Raw genomic sequence first — 4,784 nt, forward strand, 5'->3', positions numbered from 1 at the left:
CTCTCAAATCGACTTCTTCTTGTTGAGGAGAGTCGACCGAAAATTTTGCATTAACTGTAAAATTATCCCGGGAGAGAGTTTGACAACACAACATAGGGTGCTCGTCATAGATTTTCGCGTTAAGCAAAAGTTGAGGAAAAGACATCATATGAAGAACCCAAGGACGAGGTGGTGGCGGATGAAAGGTGAGGAACAAAGAAGCTTCCTAAGACGGGTAGGAGAAGAGGCAAAATGGGATGGGAATCGAAGCGCGGAAGAGATGTGGAGGGAGATGGCAGAAGTTATTAGAAGAACAGCAAAAGAAAGTTTTGGTGAATCTAAAGGAATAGGACCAAGAGACAAGGAGTCCTGGTGGTGGAATGCGAGTGTACAAAAAAGATAAAGATAAAAAGGAAGTGCTTTAAAAAATGGTCTTTATGCCGCAACGTAGATAATGGGAAAAATATAAGGCGGCTAAGAAAGAGACAAAAGTGGCTGTAAGTGAAGCAAGAACAAGAGCATATGAGGGTCTCTACCAGTCTTTGGGCATGAAAGAAGGAGAAAAAGGTATATATAGAATCACAAAGAGCCGGGAAAGAAGAACGAGAGATTTGGATCAGGTTAAGTGCATAAAGGATAAGGATGGAGAGGTATTGGCTCAAGAGGATAAGATTAATGAAAGGTGGAAGAGCTACTTCTACGAGTTATTTAATGAGGGACAGAAGACTCTTTCGAGTCTTGGTCGATTATGCACAAGGGAAGAAGATCAAAACTTTGACTACTATCGAAGGATTCGAGACTTCGAGGTAAAAGAGGCTCTAAAGCAGATGAAAAATGGCAAGGCGGTAGGACCTGATAATATCCCGATTGAGGTTTGGAAGGGTCTTGGAGAAAAAGGCATTAACTGGTTAACCATGCTTTTTAATGTGATTTTAAGGTCAAAGAAGATGCCTGATGAGTGGAGAAAGAGCACCTTGGTACCTATCTACAAGAATAAGGGGGACATACAAAGTTGCAGAAACTATAGAGGGATTAAGCTTATGAGTCATACTATGAAGTTATGGGAAAGGGTGATAGAACGAAGGTTGAGAAAAGAGACACAAGTAACAAAGAACCAATTTGGATTTATGCCAGGCAGATCTACCACTAAAGCGATATACCTATTAAGAAGGATAATGGAGAGGTATCGTAGTAATAAAAGGGATCTACATATGTGTTTATTGATTTGGAAAAAGCATATGATAGGGTACCAAGGGAGGTCTTATAGAAGGTTTTAGAAAAGAGGAGAGTAAGGATCGCATATATTCAGGCAATTAAAGACATGTATGATGGGCCACAACTAGTGTGAAGACTCAAGGTGGTGTGACAGAGGAATTTCCTATTGGTATAGGATTACACCAGGGATCTTCCTTAAGTCCATACCTTTTCACATTAGTCTTGGAAGTACTCACAGAGCACATCCAAGAGCCTGTGTCATGATGCATGCTTTTTGCCGATGATATCGTCCTTATGGGAGAGTCAAGGGAAGACCTAAATAAGAAGTTGGAGTTATGGAGAGAAGCTCTAGAAGTGTATGGTCTGCGCATAAGCCGTAGCAAGACGGAATATATGGAATGTAAGTTCAGTCTGAGAAGGGAAAACCCCAATATAGAGGTGAAGATTGAAGAAAACATCCTACGAAAAGTTAAAAGTTTTAAGTATCTTGGGTGCATTATACAGAATAATGGAGAGATTGAACAGGATGTAAATCATAGGATCCAAGCAGTTTGGTCAAAATGGCGGAGTGCATCTGGTTTTATATGCGACAAAAAAGTGCCTTTAAAACTTAAAGGTAAATTCTATCGCACCGCTATAAGACCGGTTATGCTGTATGATATGGAGTGTTGGGCGGCTAAAGGGGAGCACGAACATAAGCTGAGTGTGGCAGAGATGAAGATGTTGAGATGGATGAGTGGTCATACGCGATTGGATAAAATAAGGAATGAAGATATAAGGGAGAGAGTTGGAGTAGCACCCATTGTGGAAAAGATGGTTGAATCGCGTCTCAAGTGGTTTGGACATGTGAGAAGAAGACCGATAGAACATCCAGTCAGGAGGGTGGATGAGATGGAAGATGGACAAAGGGCGAAAGGCAGAGGAAGACCTAAGAAGACCATCCATGAGGTGGTCAAACGAGATCTACATGTAAACGGTCTCTCTGTAGACATGATACATGACAGAGCACAATGGCGTCGTTTGATTCATGTAGCCGACCCCACTTAGTGGGACAAGGCTTTGTTGTTGTTGTTGTATGTGGTTGAATGCTAGCTTCCTTGAATTCTACTATTATTACGCTGTGGCATCCAAGATGCAGAGTATTATCCGTCAATAGGGATGTCTTTCTTTAGTGTAACTGTCTAATGATTTTAAATTCCTAACAATTTGATGTTGAAGAAAGCTTCAATTTGCTTTGGCTGCTGTTTCCAAAAGGCTACATAGTACTTACATTTCCTTTGACATGTTATAAGAAATTGATACCACTAGACCAACAATTTATTCATTAAATACTCATGTTTTTCTCAGAGATTAAGTTGAAGAATATGATGGAGGAATTGAACAAGACAATCTCTGATTTAGACGAGAGAATTGCAAAGGAAGAATCAGATAAGTTGGTAAGAATGCTTGGTTGAATATCCCAACTGAAGAGTCTATTTTTTCCCCTCTTGCTTAATGGCCTAAGTTTTCTTGGATTCGAAACCAGGAAGCAGATACTCGTTATAGAGAAGAAAAGAAAGCAAGGAATGCGGCTGAGAAAGTTTGTAAAGAGAAATCAGCTGATCTTGAGCGGATTCAGGATGAGAAATCAGCTGCCGAGCGAAAGGTAATACTGTGATATATTCTAGAAAAGATAGTCATTGATAAACTGGTCAAATATGTCAGGCAAAAATATTTCTCTCTTGGGTTATTCCTCACTTGATTTAATAATGCTAGTCAGTTATTTGATTTCTGGTGATTCCCTCATTGTTATTTATTTATCATTTTTTTTTGAAACTGTTGAGTTTTGCAGGCGAATTTTTATCAGGACTTGTTCAAAATATCATACGAGTAAAATGAGGAGAAAAAACCATAGGGAGAAAATGTAAACAAGAGAAAATTATCATATAATATGACAATCTCATTTGTCTTGATAATAGCTTCCTTTCCAGATATGAGTTCATAGAGAACAACACCAAAAGCATATGCATCTATTTTGGGGGAACTTCACCATATTGTGCATATCTGCATAAAAAGTATGCAATTGGTCAATATATATAATTAAGAAATGTTTTGTACTGTTAACACACATTTTGAAACTCCAAGTGACTCAAACACCATAATCAAGCAGCCACTAATACTGTCAATGTATAGTATATATTGAGAAATATATGGATAACATCAATAAAACTTGTCTTAGTGGCTTACTCGCTAAAAGATTAATTTTAATGTACTAACTGTGTAAACATTTTTGCTAATTATTTACACAATCAATATAAAAAGTAGTTATTTTTGCTGACGTAACTTTACATAATTGGATACACGTGTAAAACTGTTTTATACTGATAGTGCATTAAATGGTAAGTAAGAATCTTACTCTGTAGGCATATAGCCAAATGTACCAACAAGTATTGTTTGTAATGAAGAGCTACTATATTCAGTCAATCTTGTTAGACCAAAATCTGCAACCTGTGACAAAGGTTGTAAACTCAGCATTCAACTTTCTGGAAATGCATATCCAAACTCAACAGATTCTGGATCAAATCTGTTGCAGAATAACAGTGATAAGCGCTCGATGCAACGCAAACCTTTCCGCGAAAGTTTTTATCTATCAAAATGTTTGCTGACTTGATATCTCTATGGATATAGACAGGAACTGTATCTTCATGAATGTATTCCAGTCCTCTTGCTGAATCCAGTGCAATTTGAACTCTAATAGGCCATGATAATGAATCCCTCCCTATATAGTAACTATATTAATTAACAATCTCCAAACTGAAACCAAAACTATGAGTTCATGAATGAATTGTTCTTGTTTATTAATTTTACCTGAGCCACGCAAATGTTGACTTAGATTGCCATTCTCAATGTATTCATAAACCAAAAATAAGGAGCCTTCAACACAATATCCTATTAAACGCACCTGCATATCATATATAAGAAAACATACATTAAAAATTATGAATCCTTCACAATGCAATTTGAATAAGATGAAGAAAAATTCATTCATACCAAGTTCAAGTGATGGACGTGTGTTAGAACCTTGAGTTCAGCAAGGAATTCTTTTGATGCTTGCATATCCATTCTCTTAATTGCCGCTTTCTGCAAAATAAATGAGTATAGAATTGCATCTCAATCCAGGGAAACATTCTTATGATTTTATAGAGATTTTAAACAGCATGTGACAGACCTCATTTCTAAGTTCTGCATAGTATACAGAACCAAAACCACCTTGACCAATTTTGTTAGCTATGCTAAAGCCATTGGTAGCTTTGGCCAACTCTTCATATGAGAGCTCCACTGACTTGTCAATTGTAATACCGGTCAACCTTGGCAAAATCACAGTGGAAGATCCCTTATCCAAACTGCTTCCACAACCTAAATAAGATTCTGATCCCTTACATTACATGAATAAAACAAGGCTAAAAAGTTGAGGCTAAAACACTTATCTGTCATACATTCTGATAAGTATACTATTCAATCATAATGCTACTTGATTAACTAACTCATTAACCATAGTATCATTAGAATGATTAATTAAAATAAAGCATGAATGCTTTATAAACATTAGA

General features: G+C 37.1%; 1 pseudogene; it reads right to left on the bottom strand.

Moving 5' to 3' along the window:
* LOC107468080 (chitin elicitor receptor kinase 1-like) overlaps positions 1-4,784 on the bottom strand; it is a 13,410-nt pseudogene that overhangs the window by 4,663 nt on the left and 3,963 nt on the right.

The sequence above is a fragment of the Arachis duranensis genome, chromosome 10, assembly GCF_000817695.3.
Source record: "Arachis duranensis cultivar V14167 chromosome 10, aradu.V14167.gnm2.J7QH, whole genome shotgun sequence".
NCBI classification, from domain to species: Eukaryota; Viridiplantae; Streptophyta; class Magnoliopsida; order Fabales; family Fabaceae; genus Arachis; species Arachis duranensis.